Genomic DNA, 18,748 nt, shown 5'->3' with positions numbered 1-18,748 from the left:
AAAATCTAAAATTCTCAGTACACTTATTTGTATGTATACAGTATTAAAAAAATGGGATCAATCTAAAGGTGTCTGCACTAAACATCAAGTCTCATTACACTTTAAAATTCATGTTTTTACACTAATAAGAAGTTTACTTAGTCAAGATTGCTACCATTTTTACTCTGAGCACTTCTTTTTGTAATAATGGATTTACCTGGAGATTACTACCAGGCATAAATAACAAGAAGAAATATATCAATGTAGGAAAGAAGGACCAACAGAATTGACACCTGATTGTTTATTCAGATCAAGGAAGTCCAAGAAGGCTCAATCTTACACTCTTCACCATTAATGAACTCCAGCAGGATCACATTTATAGACAATCCCTGGACAGTGTGTGAACCTTCTACAGTGGAATGTCCAAGAAACATGTGCAAAACCATATATTCTCAAACCATTAGTTCTTTAAAAGTAATAATAAGTCAGGTCTTTAAAATTAAATAAATGACAGGGAGGCTAGGTGGTGCAGTGGATAAAACATCAGCCCTGGAGTCAGGAGTACCTGGGTTCAAATCTGGTCTCTGACACTTAATAATTACCTGGCTGTGTGGACTTGGGCAAGCCACTTAACCCCATTTGCATTACAAAAAAAAACCTAAAAAAAATTAAATAAATGACTTCCAGTGCTAAGATAGTGGAGGAAGGAAGAAACCCTCTAAATTCTTCCCAAATTCCTCTCTAAACAACTAGAAAACTGCCTCAGAGTTGGATCTAAGAGTAGGAAGCAGTTTACCACTTCCACTGGGGTGAGTAGGGAACAAGGTCCAAAAGCAAAATCAACCATTCTCACAGCAGAGGACCTGCAGCAAGGCTCCTGAGCATGGGACAAGCCAGCAGCCCCCAGGCAAGTGAGCAGTCTGTTCTGTGCAACAGACCCCACCCCAGTGACCCCACTCCCAGCACAAGACACCAAGAAGGCCTTGACCTCCATTGCTGACCTCTAGTGATGCCTGCCCAAGTTCTGGCCCATAGAAAGACCCCACTCTGTTTCCATAGCAAACACAGAAGCAGGAACCCATCCCTAAAGCAGGTAAGCAGCTAAACCCCATGGCCAGGGGATATCAACAAGGAGGCCCCAAGTCCCAGTATAAGCCAGGAGGGAAGTTTACCCTCCAGAGAAAGCAAGTGGCTAAGTGCTGAAACCCAGTGAAAGTCAGCAGTAAGACCCAGAACCCAAGCACAAAAAACTTGAGACAGGGCAGGACCAGAGCCCCAACTCTCACAGAGAAACACCAAGTTGCAAAAACAAGGCAGAAAAAAAATGAGTAAAAAAACAAACAAAAGAGTCTGACTGTGGAAAGTTACCATGGCAATAGAGAGGATAAAATCATAAAACTTAGAAGAGAAAGAATGGTTACATATGAAGCTTCAAAGAGAAATCCAATTTGTTCTCAGGTCCAAAAAGTATTCCTGGAAGAACTTAAAAAGGATTTTGAAAAGCAAACTAGAGAAAGAACTGAGTAAAGCAAGAGAATTATGGGGGAAAAAAGTAAACACTATGGGAAAAGACTATTAAGGAAAATAGCTCCCTAAAAAATAAAATTTTCCAAATTAAAAAGGAATTACAAAATCTCACTGAAGAACATAATTTCTTTTGTCATTATTTGGGGTTTTTTAGTTTTTGCAAGGCAATGAGATTAAGTGACTTGCCCAAGGTCACATTGCTAGTATTAGGTATCTGAGGTCAGATTTTAATTCAGGTCTTGGTAACTCCAGGGTCAGTGCTCTATCCACTCTGCCACCTAGCTACCCTAAGAAAATAATTTCTTAAAAATTTCAATTGAACAATTTGGAAAATTGGAAGAAAGTATGGCAGAAATTTGGATTAGATCAATATCTCATGCCCTTTTTGTATACAAAAAGAAGATAAAAATGGGTACAGGATTTAGACATAAAAGACAATATTATAAGCAAACTAGAAGAACAAAGAATAGCTTACTTGTCAGATCTATGGAAAGGGAAGCAGTTTATTACCAAGTAAGAGATGGAGAACATCATTGAAAATAAACTGGATAATTTTGATTACTTTTGCACAAACAAAAACCACTGTAACCAAGATCAAAAGAAATGTAGTAAATTAAGAAATAATTCTTACAACTAGTGTCTGAAAAAGGATTTATTTCTAAAATATATAGAGAACTGAGTCAAATTTATAAAGAAACAAGCCATTCTCCAATTGAAAATGATCAAAAAGATATGCAAAGACAATTTACAGATGAGGAAATCAAAGCTATCCATAGTGATTATGAAAAATTGTTCTAGGGGCATTGCCAAGGTGGCGACAAGAAAGGATCTTGTCTTAGGCGCTCTCTGATAAAACTCATAAGCTAAGGACTCTAACTAAATTTTCAAGAGACAGAACCCACAGAGGGACCCAGTGTGGCAGTTCTCCTACTCAAGGTAACCTGGAAGGGGGGATGTGAGTGATGGAGGAGAGGATGGACCATGCAGGGAGAGTGGTCAGTTATAACACATTTTCTTTTTTACTTCTTGCAAGGGGCTGGGATTGGAAGGCCTGTCCGGGACCATAGGGTCAGGTGGATGCTGGGCCTAAGGGGTGGTATGGGGGCTCAGGGCCTCTTGGCCCCAGGACCAGGGATCTGTCTGCTGCACCACTCAGCTACCCTGCAGCAGAATCAGAGTGAAAGGAGAGAGAAAATATAGTACATGGCAGTGGAGAAATACGAAAGGAGGGAGTTGCGGTCAGCAATGGCAATGGTGGAAAAATATGGAAGTAACTTTTGCCATGGACTTATCATAAAGAATGTGATCCACCCACGACAGAGTTGTTAGTGTTGGAACAAAGACTCAAGCACATTTTTTTATTATTATTATTTGGGGGGGGTGTAAAGGACAAATGGGGCTGGGTGGCCTGCCTGGGGCCACATAGCAGGGTGATCGTTGGGTGTCTGAGGCCAGATTTGGACCCGGGTGCTCCTGGCTCAAGGGCCAAGGCTTTGTCTGCCACCCAGCCATCCCTACTATTATTACTATTTTATTTTATTTTGGGTCTTTTTTTCTTTTTTTTTTTTTTGGCTTTTGCAGGGTAGTGGAGTTTGGGTGGCTTGCATGTCACATGGCTGGGTGATTGTTGGGTATACAGGGCCAGATGTGGGCTGGGGTGCTCGTGGCTCCAGGGCTGGTGCTCTGTCCATTGCACTACCTGGCCATACCTACAATTATTACTATTATTTTTTTAATTTTAATTTTTTTTCCTCTCCCCTTTACTTTATCACTCAAGCAAGTCTATATTTATGGGGGAGGGGGTATTTCATTTACCCTTAAACAAGAATATTTTATTAATGTAAAAAAAACATTATTTGTACAAAATGAGAATAAATATTAAAATAAATAAAGAAAAGAAAAGAAAAATTGTTCTAAATCATTACTGATTAAAGAAATGCAAATTAAAGTATCCCTGAGTTACCAGCTCACCTCTCAGCCTGACCAATAAGACCAGAAAGGATATTGATCAATGTTGTAAGGGATATAGGAAACCCGGGACACTAATGCATTGTTGGTGGAGCTTTGAGTTGATCCAACCTTTCTGGAAACCAACTTGGAATTATGCCCAAAGGGCAATAAAAATGTGCATACCCTTTGATCCAGCATTACCTAGGGGGTCTATACCTTGAAGAGATCATGAAAAAGCGTAAAAATATCACTTGTAGAAAAAATATAGATAGCAGCTCTTTTTGTAGTGACAAAGAATTGGAAATTGAGGGGATGTCTATCAACTGGGGAATAGCTGAACAAATTGTGGCATATGTATGTGATGGAACTCTATTGTTCTATTAGAAATCAGGAGGCATGGAATTTCAGAGAAGCCTGGAAAAAGTTGTATGAATTGATGCTGAGCAAGATGAGCAGAACCAGAAGAAAATTATATATCCTAACAGCAACATGGGGGTGATGATCAACCTTGATGTCTTACTCATTCCATCAGTGCAATAGCCAGGGACAATTTTAGGTAATGTGCAATGGAGAATACTATCTATATCCAGAGAAAGAACTGTGGAGTTAAAAAAAAAACAAAGATTATTACCTTCAATTGTTTTTTAAAAAGTCTTATGTAATACTTAATTTTGCTGTCTTTAACATTTTATATCTTCCTCAAGGATGTGTTTTTTCTCTCAACACATTCATACAACACCTCTATCTGAGGGAGGGGGGAGAAAAATTGTAAAATTCAAAACCTTATAAAAATGATTGGTAGAATCTACTATTATATATAATTGGAAAACAAGTAAAATATTTATGTAAAAAATTACATTTGAACAAGTAGGAACTAATAATTCTATAAGATATCAATATTCAATAAAATACAACCAAAAAAGTTTTAAAAAAAGAACAAAATGTGAAATTTCCCATTGAAAAAACAACTAACCCAGAAACTAGATCATGAAAAGATAATAGAAGAATTATTGGCCTACCTGAAAATCATGATTCAAAAAATAAAATTAAAGAGAGGCGGCAATATCTTTCAAGAAAGTATCAAAGAAAACTGCCCTGAATATATTAGAATACATGGCAAAACAGAAATTGAAAAATCCACCATTCACTACCTGAAAAAGATCCCGATATGAAAACTCCCAGGAACAATATAGTCAAATTCTAGAGCTCATATAACAAGGAGCTAGTATTGCAAGCAACCAAAAAGAAACAATTCAAATATTGTGGAGCTACAATTAGCATTACACAGGATTTGGCAGCTTCCATTTTAAAAGAATTCAAGGGCTTAGAATATGATAGACCAGAAGGCAAAGGCATAGGAATTACAATCGGGAATCAAAATTAAAATATAAGCAAAATTAAATATAATCTTCTGGGGGGGAGTATATATTTAATAAAATAGAAAGCTTTTAAGCATGTCCAGAGATGAATAAAAGGAATTTGACCTCCAAATACAAGACTCAAGAGAAACATAAAAAAGTAAAAAATGAAACAAAAAAGAAAAAATATAAATTCAATATGTTAAAATATTTATATTTCTATATGATAAAATAGTATTTGTAACTCTTAAAAACTTTATTGCTATAAAGCAATTAGAGGGAATAATGATGTAATAATAATAGTAATAATAATAATAATAAGGTGATTTTGGTGGGATGATACCCTCAAAAAAATAAAACAATTTGGAGTGAGAAAGGAAAAATTACACTGGGTGAAGGAGGGGAGAAGTTTTAATGTGATATCCCACATAAAGGAGACATGAAAGAGCTATTATAATGAAAGGGGAAATGGGGGAGGGCAAAGCTTAAGCCTTAAGTTCATCAAAATTGGTTCAGAGAGAATAGTATTTGCACTCAATTGGATATAGAAATCTTACTTTATAAGGAAGGGTTAATAAAAAGGAGAGACTGGACTGATGAAAGGGAGTATATTTTAGAGAAAAAGAAGTAAAACACTAGTGAAATGGTAAAGGAAGGGGTATAAAGGGAGGGATAAACAAGTGAAAAATAGCATGGAGAGAATAACTATAAATGTGAAAAAGATGAACTCATCCAAAAAATAAAAGCAGATAGCAGAATGGATTAAAAATCAGAATTCTACAACCTGTTGTTAATAAGAAACATCTAAAGCAGAGAGTCATACATAGGGTAAAGGTAAAGAGCCGGAGCAGAATCTTTTGTGCTTTAGCTGATGCAAAGAAAGCAGGGATAGCACTGTTGGTGGAGCTGTGAACTCATCCAACCTGTCTGAAGAGCTATTTGGAACTATGCCAAAAGGGCAACAAAAATATGCATACCCTTTGACCCAGCAATACCACTACAGGGTCTATACCCTGAAGAGATGATGAAAAAAAAGGGTAAAAACATTACTTGTACAAAAATATTTATAGCAGCCCTGTTTGTGGTGGCAAAGAATTGGAAATCAAGTAAATGTCCTTCAGTTGGGGATGGCTTAGCAAACTGTGGTATATGTATGTCATGGAACACTATTGTTCTATTAGAAACCAGGAGGGATGGGAATTCAGGGAAGCCTGGAGGGATTTGCATGAACTGATGCTGAGTGAGATGAGCAGAACCAGAAAAACACTGTACACCCTAACAGCAACATGGGAGTGATGTTCAACCTTGAAGGACTTGCTCATTCCACCAGTGCAACAATCGGGAACAATTTTGGGCTGTCTGCAAAGGAGAGTACCATCTATATCCAGATAAGGAGCTGTGGAGTTTGAACAAAGTGCAAGGACTATTCCCTTTAATTTAGAAAAAAACAGATATCTTATTGTCCGATCTTGTTACCTCTTAGACTTTTCTCTTCTTTAAGGATATGATTTCTCTCTCATCACACCCAATTTGGATCAAGGTACAACATGGAAACAAAGTAAAGACTGACAAAGTGCTTTCCGTGGGGGTGGGGGAGGGAAGCAAGATGGGGGGGAAATTGTAAAACTCAAATAATATCTTTAATAAAAATAAATTAAAAAAAGAAAGCAGGGATAGAAATCATGATTACAGACAAAGAAAAAACAAAATTAGATCTAATAAAATGAGATAAAGAAGGAAACTATCTTGTTGAAAGTATCATATGAAATGAAGTCATATCAACACTAAACATGTATGTACAAATGACATAACATTTAAATTTTTGAAGAAGTTGAATGAGTAATGGGAGAAAATAGGTAATAAAACTATATTACTTGGTGGGGCTCAACTTTCTTCCCTCAGAACAGATAACTCTAAAGAAAAAATAAAAATAAAAAAAATTAAGGAGATGAATAAAATTCTGTAAAAGTTAGATATGAGAGATCTCTGGAGAAAATTGAATGAGAACAGAAAGACACATACCTTTTTCTTAGCAATTTATGACCATGTATCAGGACATGAAAATCTTGTAAAAAAATCAGAAATAGCAAAAGCATCCTATTCAGTTCACAATTTTAAAAATAATTCAATAATGAACAATGGAAATAGATTAAAATTTAATTGGAAGTTAATCTAATCCTGAATAGCAAGTAGATGAAAGGACAATTCATATAAATAATCAATAATTTTATTTAAGAAAATTACAGGGCAGCTAGGTGGCACAGTGGATAGAGCACTGGCCCTGGAGTCAGGAGTACCTGAGTTCAAATCCGGCCTCAGACTCTTAATAATTACCTAGCTGTGTGGCCTTGGGCAAGCCACTTAACACCATTGCCTTGCAAAAAAAAAAAAAAGAAAATTACAATTATGAGTCAGCATATCAAAATTATGGGAGACAGTCAAAGCCATACTTAAGGGAAAATTTATATCTTAAGTGCTTACATAAATAAAATAGAGAAAAAGCAGGTCAATGAATTGGACATGCAACTGTAAGTCCTCAAAAAATGTAAAACCCTACAATTAAAGAGAAAATTTGAAATCTTAAACATCAAAAAAGAGATTAATAAAATTGAAAGAAAAAACTTGAAATAAATAAAAGTGGAATCTGATTTTATGAAAAATAATAAAATTGATAAACCATTTGTTAATTTGATTTTGAAATAGAAAGAAGAAAACAAAATTGAAATGGGTAAATTCACCATCAATGAATAGGAAATTAAGACTATTCTTAGGAATTGTTTTGCTGAATTATATAATAATATAAATAAATTTGACAATTTAAATACTACCTTATGCATTTACATGTCGAATTAAATAGATTTATGAATGAGAGTATCTTGTTTTAACCAAACTAGAACCTCACAAAATGGACAAGTGACTTCAAAAGAGTTCTCCAAAGAAACAATGGATCAACAATAATACTAATAAAACAGCACACAAGTGAATAAGAAAAGATGGCAAAACTGATACTTCTCCTGTTCACTAACTGTATCTCCTGAAAGTTAAAGGGAACAAAATAGTGGCAGCTTTTGAACTTTAGTGGTACATACTCATAGGCTACCATAAAGCCTAGGAGTAGCAGCTCACCATTGAGGGTCCAACCCATGAGTACAAGTGTAAGACTGATGAGTAGCCAAAAATAGTCAGTATAGCCAATATTTGCACACTTGAAAAATTTGAAAAAAGCATCTTCTAACCTAGCAATCTTAGTGTCTGGTTCATAGTAAGCATTTAACAATGATGTTATTTATTACAAATGAAAAGTTTCACTGGTTTTTGAACACATTGTTTAAAAAAATCAAAAATGCATGAAAAAAATCTTCCTACAGGTTTGCACAAATAACTAAATATCAAGAAAAAAAGGAAATTTACTCTCTGATTTTCAACAAAACCCTTGGGCTAACTAGCAAGTGGTATTGGAGAATAGCTATCAATTGTTAGAAAGCAGAATCAATGATGTCCTCCTTCTATTTGAATCTATATATCTCTGCAAGAGTTCTTTTTCAGTTATTGGAGCCATTGAAATCAAACATAAGAATAAATCAGAACCAGAACTGAATGGTTGATAAATCATAAAATATTAAGCCAAGCTTTTAAAAAATATGTTGAATTGCTTTACTTTTAAAGGAAATTTAATTTTACTACATTATTTTATCTTTAGCTCATTCTTTTTTTAATTTTGTTTGTGTTTTATAATTTACATAATATGTGACTCATTGATCTTTCCAGGAATTGGGAGACAAAAAGAGCAAAAGCATAGTTACAGGAAAGGACAAAATGAGATGTAAGAGAGAGATCCTCATTTAAAAAGTGATACATTCTATAGGAAATAAAGCTGGGAAAGTAGGACTTTGAAAGTCAAAATTTTGAGTTCATATTTTTGATGGTAGGTAATGGAGAGCCACTGAAGTTTTTTAAACATAAGAAACTATCAGAAAGTTCATCTTTCAGATATTTCAGTTCACTTTGACCTTCATTCAGGTCTGGTCATTTGAACTCATTAAGGATAGCTAAGAGACTTTTATATTTCATTTTACTTATCTTTCTTTTCAAGGCCCTGTTCACCATTTTTGTACAACTTCTGTACTCCCCACATCAAAACTCATTCTCCTTGGAAGATAAAACAGAAGCAAAGTAAGAACTGAAGATTCTATCCCATCACCGAGCCTTCCTTTGTCCCAAGTCAGCTTAATATTCATTGTGGGTGGGAGCACTTCTGTCATTCCTATCCTAGTGTACATTCTTTTATATTCATTCTTAGCCACTCTTACATCTATATTTTATACTTATATTTTTTTAATCTGAGTTGATATATTTTTACATAGACAGCTATATTCATTTATTTATGTCATTCTCATTTTCTTCTTCATAGGAACCATTTTTGTTTGTCTTCAGGATTTTATTCTTAAGAGGTTTTCATGTTTTTTTCTTTTTCTACAAACTTTCAAATCTCTCTCAAAACCTAATGTGAACATCCAGTTATATCCAGATTTCTTATTCTTTCTATCAAAACCTTCCAAAGGAATTGTCTCTTCCTCTCAACATAGCTGTCATTTTTACTTCAATAACTGGTTTGACCAATTCTGTCAGAATTCTGTTCTTACTACTCAGATACTAGTATGCATTGTTGCTTCCTGTACATTTTGAAAAATTAAATTTATCATAAAGAAAAGTCATAAATGAATGTTATCCCACCGTCCTTTTACTTATTCTATTCCTTTTGAGTGATTTATCTTTCCAGAGACATATTATATTTATGACCCCATCCCAATGTGTCTCAATGAAACCCATGTGACCAAATTTGCTCCCTTGATTTAAGATCTCAGTATACTCTGTTGGTCAATTATATTCATATATTTAACTATATACAAATTTAGATATGAATGTATACAAACTAAGATTTTTGTGTGTATTTATGTGTGTTTGTTTTTTGGTAATTTTCTTCTTGGAAACGGTTTCAAATGAATTATTTTTTTTCTACTAATCATTTGCTCTATGTTATATCTATTATTCTCTATAGATACATTAGAAAGTATGCTATAGTTGAAGCAAACAAAACTTGGATGCAAATTCTGACTATGTTACAAGATATCTATATGACTTTAGATAAATCATTTAATATTGTTGCGTCTCAATTCATCTTCAAGGAGGGCAGAAGTTCCATTTAACATGGAAGAAAATGAGGTTGATTTAAGAATAGGTCCCTGAAATCTTTTACTATCACTTTTCAAAACAATTATCTCTCCCCTACTCTCCCTCAACTTCTCTGAGTTACTGTTGGGTTAAAGTGAATATGGGAAGACTTCCCAAGACATTTGGAAAATATTTCTCACAGGATTCTAAAAATGTGTAATGATGTGATATACTAGAAAGAGCTATGGATTTATAATTAGAAGACCTAAGATCCAACTTCTTTTTTAATGTTATTTAATTATTTTTTTCTGATTACATGCAAAGATAGTTTTCAATCTTCTTTTTTGTAAGCTTTTGGGTTCCACATTTTTCTACTTCCTTCCTCTCTCTCCCCCATCCCCATGACAATGAGGAATCTGATATAGATTACATGTATACTATCATGTTTAACATATTTCCTGATAAGTCATTTTTGTGAAAGAAGAATCAGAACTAAAGGGGGGGGGAAACCATGAGAAAGAGGAAAAAAAGCCTAAAACTAGTCTTTTTAAGTGAAAACTCCAAAGTTTGGTTTGTTTGTTTGTTTTTTTTCACAGAATGTACTGTATGGCATTTTCCATCGCAAGTCTAAAGACCAGTTTCAGCTCTACCTTGTGCTATCTTTGTGATCTTGGGTACTTCACCTCTCCCCATGGGTCTCAGGTCTTCATCTATTAAAAGACTAGAATTGGACGAGTTGACTAATCTAAATCTATGCTTTCTTCCTTGACCTTTTTTTTCCTCTATTAGTTTTCGGCTCTCTCTTTTTATTTATTTATTTATTTTGCTTATTTAAGACAATGGGGTTAAGTGACTTACCCAAGATCACATGGCTAGGTAATTATTAAATGTCTGAGGTCAGATTTGAACTCAGGTGCTCCTGACTGCAGGACCCATGCTTTATCTACTGCACCACCTAGCTGCCCAGTTTTAAGCTCTCTTCCTGAGGACTATTTAGATTCTAGGCAAATATGTTCTTCTATCTTTCTTAGGTAAACTATATATCCTGTTACAAGGATATTCCTTCCTGTATGTATTCCGGTATTTTAAGAAACCAACTGCTCTCTTCCCAAAACTGCCTTTCTCTTCTGAATCACATCCCTTCCATAATCAATAAAACTTAAAATATTACTTTAATGACTTCAGTTCTTTTTATAGAGTACTTTCATAATCCTTAGGTTTCATTTAATAGTATCATGTGTCCTTTCATAAATAAAAAGAAATAAATTCTTATCATTCAAATTGACAAATCTCATACCCCAAGGAAGACAGCATTCTTCTCTATTTATGTCACATAAAAAAATATCTGTTCAAGTCCCCTTTATCAGTGAATTAACAATGACTACTACTCATAACTTCTTCCTCTGACTCTTTCTGGACGATCTTTACTAGAGGCACCTTTATATCCTTGTCATCATTACTTGGAATACATTCCATGAGATAATCTCTACATGTAAAGAACTTTAAAATATTGGCAAGTTTTTCCCCTTACTCCTTTTTATCATACCTCTCTAGTTTCTGATCTCCTGACAGGTCAAGATTTTCCTCACTTCTTTATATAATTTTCCCCCCTCTTTCTCTATCGTTCTGTCTTTCTGTCATCTTACAATGTCTTACATTCTTCCTGATAACCAGAAAAGTGGACATTAAGTTTTTTCAGTCCTTTTTTGTTCTCCAAAATGAAACTAAATTGAATCTTGTCATCAAACATTGTTTCTTTTTCCTGAGAAAATTCCAAAAATCTCCTTGCCTTCTGCAATTACCTAAAATAAACTTTTCACTTTTTTGTCTTCTTTTTGGTATATCTCTCTACTAAACTTTGTGTCAAACCAGATATTTACCATACCTATTTTCTGTGTTGGGGGCTACTGATAAAGATAATTTAATTATTTCAGGATTTGTATTTTTTTTTCTAAAAGGATGCTAAGTGGTCACATATCTTTAATTAATAATTATCACATTGCTATTACACTCTAGTTGAGGGATTCCTAACCCTGGAATCCACGGACTTATGGTCTATGAATTTTTTTTATTAAGATATTGATTATTTCCTAGAGGAAAAACTGAATGAATTAAAAGGAGACATAGCAAAACTTTAATAATTGGTGACCTCAATCTCCCTCTCTCAGAACTAGATACATTTAACCACAAAATAAACAAGAAGGAAGTTAAGACAGTGAATGAAATCTTAGAAAAGTTAGATATGATAGACCTCTAGAGAAAGCTTAATAGGGATACAAAAGAACATACCTTTATTGTTGGCAGTACATGGAAACTATGCCAAAATTGACCATATACGAGGGCACAAAAACCTTTTAATTAAATGTAGAAAGGAAGAAATAACAAATACACACTTCTCAGACAATGATGCAATAAAAGTCACATGCAATAAAAATAAACCAAAACCTAATAGGAAATTATATAACTCCATCTTAAACAATAGGTAGATCAAAAATCAAATAATAGAAATGATCAATAATTATATCCAGGAAAATGACACCAATAAGACATCATACCACAGTTTATGGGATGCAGCCAAGGCAGTTTTGTAGAGAAACTTTATATCTCTAAATGCTTATATTAATTAAATTAGAGAAAGAGATCAATAAATTAGATATGCAACTAAAAAAAGCTAGAAAAAAGAACAAATTAAAGATCCCCAATTAAATACCAAAACAAAAATTCTGAAAATCAAGGAAGAGATTAATAAAATTGAAAACAAGAAAACCATTGCTCTCATAAATAAAATTAAGGATTGGTTTTATGAAGAAACCAATAAAATAGACAAACCTTTGGTTAATCTGATTTTAAAAAAGAAAGAAGGTAAACAAATTACAGTATCAAAAATGAAAAGAGTGAACTAACCACCAATGAGCTAGAAAATAAAGAGATGATTCAGAACTACTTTGCTGAACTGTAGGCCAATAAATTGGATAACCTGAGTGAAATGGATGAATATTTACAAAAATACAAAATGGCCAGAATAACAAAAGAGGAAATAAATTACTTAAATAACCCCATTTCAGACAAAAAAAAATTAAGGAAACCAACAATAAACTCCCTAAGAAAAAGTCTCCAGGTCCAGACAGATTTACCAGTGAATTCTATCAAACATTTAAGGAACAATTAATTCCTATTATACATAAACTATTTCTAAAAATAGTAGAAGGAATTATGCCAAACTCCTTTTACGACACCAGCATGGAGCTGAAACTTAATCCAAGAAGAACCAAAACAGACAAAGAAAATTATAGACAAATCTCCCTAATGAATATTGATGCAAAAATCTTACATAAAATTTTAGCAATGAGACTACAGCCAGTTATTACTACAATAATATACCATGATCAGGTAGGATTTATACAAGGTAGGTAGAGATGGTTCAATATTAGGAAAGCACTCAACATATTTGAACGTATCAATAGCAAAACCAACAGAAATCATATGATTTTTCTCAATAGATGCTGGAAAAGCTTTTGATAAAATACAACATCGATTCCTTTTAAAAATACTAGAAAGCCATTACAAAAAGAAATGGTAGGGGGCGGACCCAAGATGGCAACAAGAGCAGATCGTGTCTTAGGTGCTCTCTCATAAATCTTTGAAACTAAGGACTCTAAATTTTCGAAAGACAGAACCAACAGAGGGAACCAGTGAGGCAGTTCTCCTACTCAAGGTAACCTGGAAAAGAGCAGAAAGGCTCTGCTCCCCGAGGTTGGAGGGGTGCCCTGCCAGAGGGGTGGCCCACCAGAGCAAAAGAACTTCAGCCTCCTGGAGGCAGCCCCAGGGCACTGGGAGCAGCCAGGGGAATTCCCTGAGCTATGCCCCAGGGAGCATCAGGCACAAATTGAGGGAACAGCAGGGAACCTCTGCCAGAGCAGAGTACATGAAGCCCAGCCCTCAGGGCACACAACCACCAACTTGGCCAGATCCAGGAAACAGAAGCAGGTGGAACCAGTAAGCAGGAGCCCCAAGGACATGACCCCATTGAATGTAGGGAGGGGAGTGAAGAGAGAGAGAGACTGCCAAACTCTGTCCTCTGTCTCTGGAACAGGATGCTGGGGTTCTGATCACATTGAGATCCTGATTTCAGTCTAGCCCCCCCATAGAACAGCAAGGGCCCCCCCCACCTCAGCCCCATGGCAGGGGGGGGGCACATATGGTCATTCACAGACCAGGAGGGAGGACAGAGCCTCACACACTGAGACCCTTGTGGAAGTGTCCCAAAAGCTCAGGAAGCACCCCCAAAACAGGCTAAGGCTGGGAAAATGAGCAAGAAGAGAAAAAAGAGGAATACCATTGAGAAATACATTATCTATGATCCCAAGAAGCATAAAAATACTCAGGAAGCACAAGCTCCTGCATCTAAAGACTACAAAAAAAAAAACCAGAAATTGGGCTCAGGCTATGACAGAGCTCAAAAAAGACTTTGAAAATCAAATGAGGGAGTAAGAAGAAAAATTGGGAAAAGAAAGGAGAGAGATGCAGAAAAAAAACATGAAAATGAAGTCAGCAGCTTAGTAAAGGAAATCCAAAAAAATGCTGAAGAAAATAGCATGCTAAAAACCAGCTTGGTTCAAATGGATAAAACAGTTCAAAAAGTTATTGAGAAGATGAATGCTTTAAAAAAGCAAAATTGGCCAGATGGAAAAAGAGATAAGAAAACTCACTGAGGAAAACAAATCCTTCAGACAAAGAATAGAACTCGGGGAGATTGATGGATTTACCAGAAATCAGGACTCATTACTTCAAAACCAAAAAAATGAAAGATTAGAAGAAAATGTGAAATATTCCATAAAAAAAACAACTAATATGGAAAACAGATTTAGGAAAGATAATCTAAAAATTATTGGAACACCTGAAATAATAATTAGGAAAAGAGCCTTAACATCATTTTCAAAGAATTACTACAGGAAAATTGCCCTGATATCCTAGAAGCAGAGGGCAAAATAGAAATGGAGAGAATCCACCGATCCCCCCGAGAAAGAGATCTCAAAAAAATCAACCCCTAGGAATATTATAGTCAAGTTCCAGAAGTCCCAAGTCAAAGAGAAAATATTACAAGCAGCCAGAAAGACACAATTCAAATATCGTGGAGCTGCAATCAGGATCACACAGGATTTAGCAGCAACTACATTAAAAGCTCATAGGGATTGGAGTATAATATACTAGAAGGCAAAAGAGCTTAGAATGCAACTGAGAATGAACTACCCAGCAAAACTGAATGTCCTCTTCTAGGGAAAAAGATGGACTTTCAATAAACCAGGGGAATTTCAAATGTTCTTGTTGGAATGGCCAGAGCTGAAAAGGTTTGATCTTCAAATACAGGACTCAGGTGAAGCATAGAGAGTGGAGGAGAAGGGGAAAATATGAGGGACTTAATGATGATGAACTGCATGTATTCCTGCATAGAAAAATGACACTGACATTACTCATATGAACCTTCTCAGTTAATAGAGCAAGTAGAAGGAGTTTTTATAGTAGAAGCATAGGAGAAACCCAAATTTGAAGATAAAATATGGTGTAAAAATGGAGTCAATAGAAAAAAAGGGAAATGTAATGGGAGAAAGAAAAAGGAGAGGGTGAATAGGCCAAGATATTTCATATAATAAGATTTTTCTTTATTAGAATGAGCTATTGCAATGATATGGAAGGGGGGTGAGGCAAAGGGGAATGAGGGAATCTTCACTCTCATCAGAGGTGGCTAGGAGAGGAAACAGTATATATATACTCAATGGGGTATAGACATCTGGAGTAAGAAGGAGGAGGGGGGACAGGGGGAAGGGGGGATGTGAGTGATGGAGGAGAGGATGGACCATGTGGGGAGAGTGGTCAGATATAACACATTTTCTTTTTTACTTCTTACAAGGGGCTGGGATTGGATGGCCTGACATGGACCATAGGGCCAGGTGGATGCTGGGCCTAAGGGGTGGTAGGGGGGGCTTGGGGCCTCTTGGCCCCAGGGCCAGGGATCTGTCTGCAACTCAGTTACCCTACAGCAGAGTCAGAGTGAAAGGAGAGAGAAAATATAGTACATGGTAGTGGATAAATACGAAAGGAGGGAGTTGTGATCAGCAATGGCAACAGTGGAAAAATATGGAAGTAACTTTTGCGATGGACTTATCATAAAGAATGTGATCCACCTGCGACAGAGTTGTTGGTATTGGAACAAAGACTCAAGCACATTCATTATTATTATTATTATTTAGGGGGCGGTGCAAGGCAAATGGGGCTGAGTGGCCTGCCTGGGGCCGCATAGCAGGGTGATCGTTGGGTGTCTGAGGCCGGATTTGAACCTGGGTGTTCCTGGCTCAAGGGCCAATGCTCTGTCCGCCACCCAGCCTCCCCTACTATTATTACTATTTTATTTTAGTTTGGGTCTTTTTTTTTTTGGTTTTTGCAGGGCAGTGGGGTTGGGGTGGCTTGCATGTCACACGGCTTTGTGATTGTTGGGTTTATGGGGCTGGATATGGGCTCAGGTGCTCCTGGCTCCAGGGCTGGTGCTCCATCCATTGAGCCACCTGGTCATACCTACAATTATTACTATTATTTTTTTATTTTAATTCTTTTCTCTCCCCTTTACTTTATCGCTCAAGTGAGTGTATTTTTTTGGGGGAAGGGGTATTTTGTTTACTCTTAAACAAGAATATTTTATTAATGTATAAAAAATTATATGTACAAAATGAGAATAAATATTAAATATAAAAAATACTAGAAAGCTTATGAATAAATGGAGTTTTCCTCATAATAAGTAGTATCTGTCTAAAACAATCAACAACTATTATATAATGGGAATAAACTGAGAGAATTTCCAATAAAATCAAAGATGAAACAAGGATGTCCACTATCCACATTTCTATTCAATATAGTATTAGAAATGTGAGGTATAGTAATAAGAGAAGAAAAAGAAATTGAAGGAATCAGAATTTTCAATAAGGAAGCAAAGCTTTCACTCTTTGAAGATGATATGTTGGTATTCTTAGAGAACTTGAGAAAATCACCTAAAAAACTACTTTAAACAATTAAAAACTCAGCAAAGAAAAAGGATTTAAAATAAGCATAAATCATCAGCATTTCTATATATGAACAACAAAGTCCAAGAGCAAGAGTTAGAAAGAGAAATTCCATTTAAAGTAACTTTAGATGACATTAAATACTTGGAATCTACCTTCCAAGACAAACCCAAAAATTGTAAGAACACAATTATAAAGCACTTCTCACCCAAATAAAGTCAGATCTAAATAAATTGAACAATATCAATTGGTCATGGTGAGGTCAAGCTAATATAATAAAAATAACAATTCTACCCAAATTAAATTATTTATTCAGAGCCATACCAATCAAACTGCCCAATAACTATTTTAACTGAGCTAGAAAAAATAGTAACAAAATTCATCTGGAGCAACAAAAAGGCAAGAATAGCAAGAGGACTGAAGGAAAAAAAATGTAAAGGAAGGTGGTCTAGCTCTACCAGATCTAAAACTATACTATAAAACAATAATCATCAAAACTGCCTGCTACTGGTTAAGAAATAGAGTAATGGATCAGTGGATTAGGAGAGGTTCAAAACAAAATGCAGTAAATGACTACAGCAATCTACTATTTGACAAACCCAAAGACATCAGCTTCTGGGATAAGAACTCACTATTTGACAAAGATTGTCGAGAAAACTGGAAAATAGAATGGCAAAAACTAGGCATAGTTTTTGTACTCTATATGAAAATAAGGTCAAAATGGATACAGGATTTAGAAATAAAGGATGGCACCATAGATAAATTAATAGACCAAGAAATACTCTACCTATCAGATCTATGGAAAAAAAGAATTAGAGTACATTATAAACTGCAAAATGAATAATTTTGACTATATTAAATTAAAAAGGGTTTGTACTAATAACATCAATGCTGTCAACATTAAAAGGAAAGCAGAAAGGTGAGAAATAATCTTCACAACTAAGAGTTCTGATAAAGGTCTCATTTCTAAAATATATAGAGAATTGCTTCAAATTTTTAGTTATAAGTCATTTTGCAATTGATAAATGGTCAAAGGATATGAAGAGACAGTTTTAAAAGGCAGAAATTAAAGCTATATATATAATCATATGAAAAATGCTCCAAGTCAGTATTGATTAGAGAAATGCAAATTAAAACAACAATGAAATTTCACCTCATACCTATCATTTTGGCCAAGATGAGAAAAGAGAAAATGATCTATGTTGGAGAGGTTGTGGGGGGGATTGGGACATTAATGCACTGCTGGTGGAGTTGTGAACATATCCAACCATTCTGGAGAGCAATATGGAACTATGCTCAAAGAGCAAGAAAACTGTTCATACCCTTTGACCCAGCAATTCCAATTCTAGGCCTATATCCAGAAAAAATTATTAAAAATGGGAAAAATCCCTCTTGTTCCAAAATATTCATAGCAGCTTTTTTTGTAATGGCAAAGAATTGGAAATTGAGGGGATGCCCATCAATTGGGGAATGGCTAAAAAAGTTATGGCACATGAATACTATGGAATACTATTGTTATATAAGAAACCATAAATGGTCAGACTCTAGAGAAGCATGGAATGAATTACAGAATATTGTGAGAAGGGAACAGAACCAAAAGGACAATATACACATTGATAACAACATTGTGAGAGGATCAACCTTGATGGAAACAGCTCCTATCAGCAGTTCAAAGAGCTAGAATAACCATATTAGACTGTCTATGGACAA

The sequence above is a fragment of the Macrotis lagotis genome, chromosome X (genome assembly GCF_037893015.1).
Source record: "Macrotis lagotis isolate mMagLag1 chromosome X, bilby.v1.9.chrom.fasta, whole genome shotgun sequence".
In the NCBI taxonomy this organism is placed as follows: domain Eukaryota; kingdom Metazoa; phylum Chordata; class Mammalia; order Peramelemorphia; family Peramelidae; genus Macrotis; species Macrotis lagotis.
The sequence above is the reverse complement of the archived record's forward strand: the minus strand, read 5'-3'. Positions refer to the sequence as shown.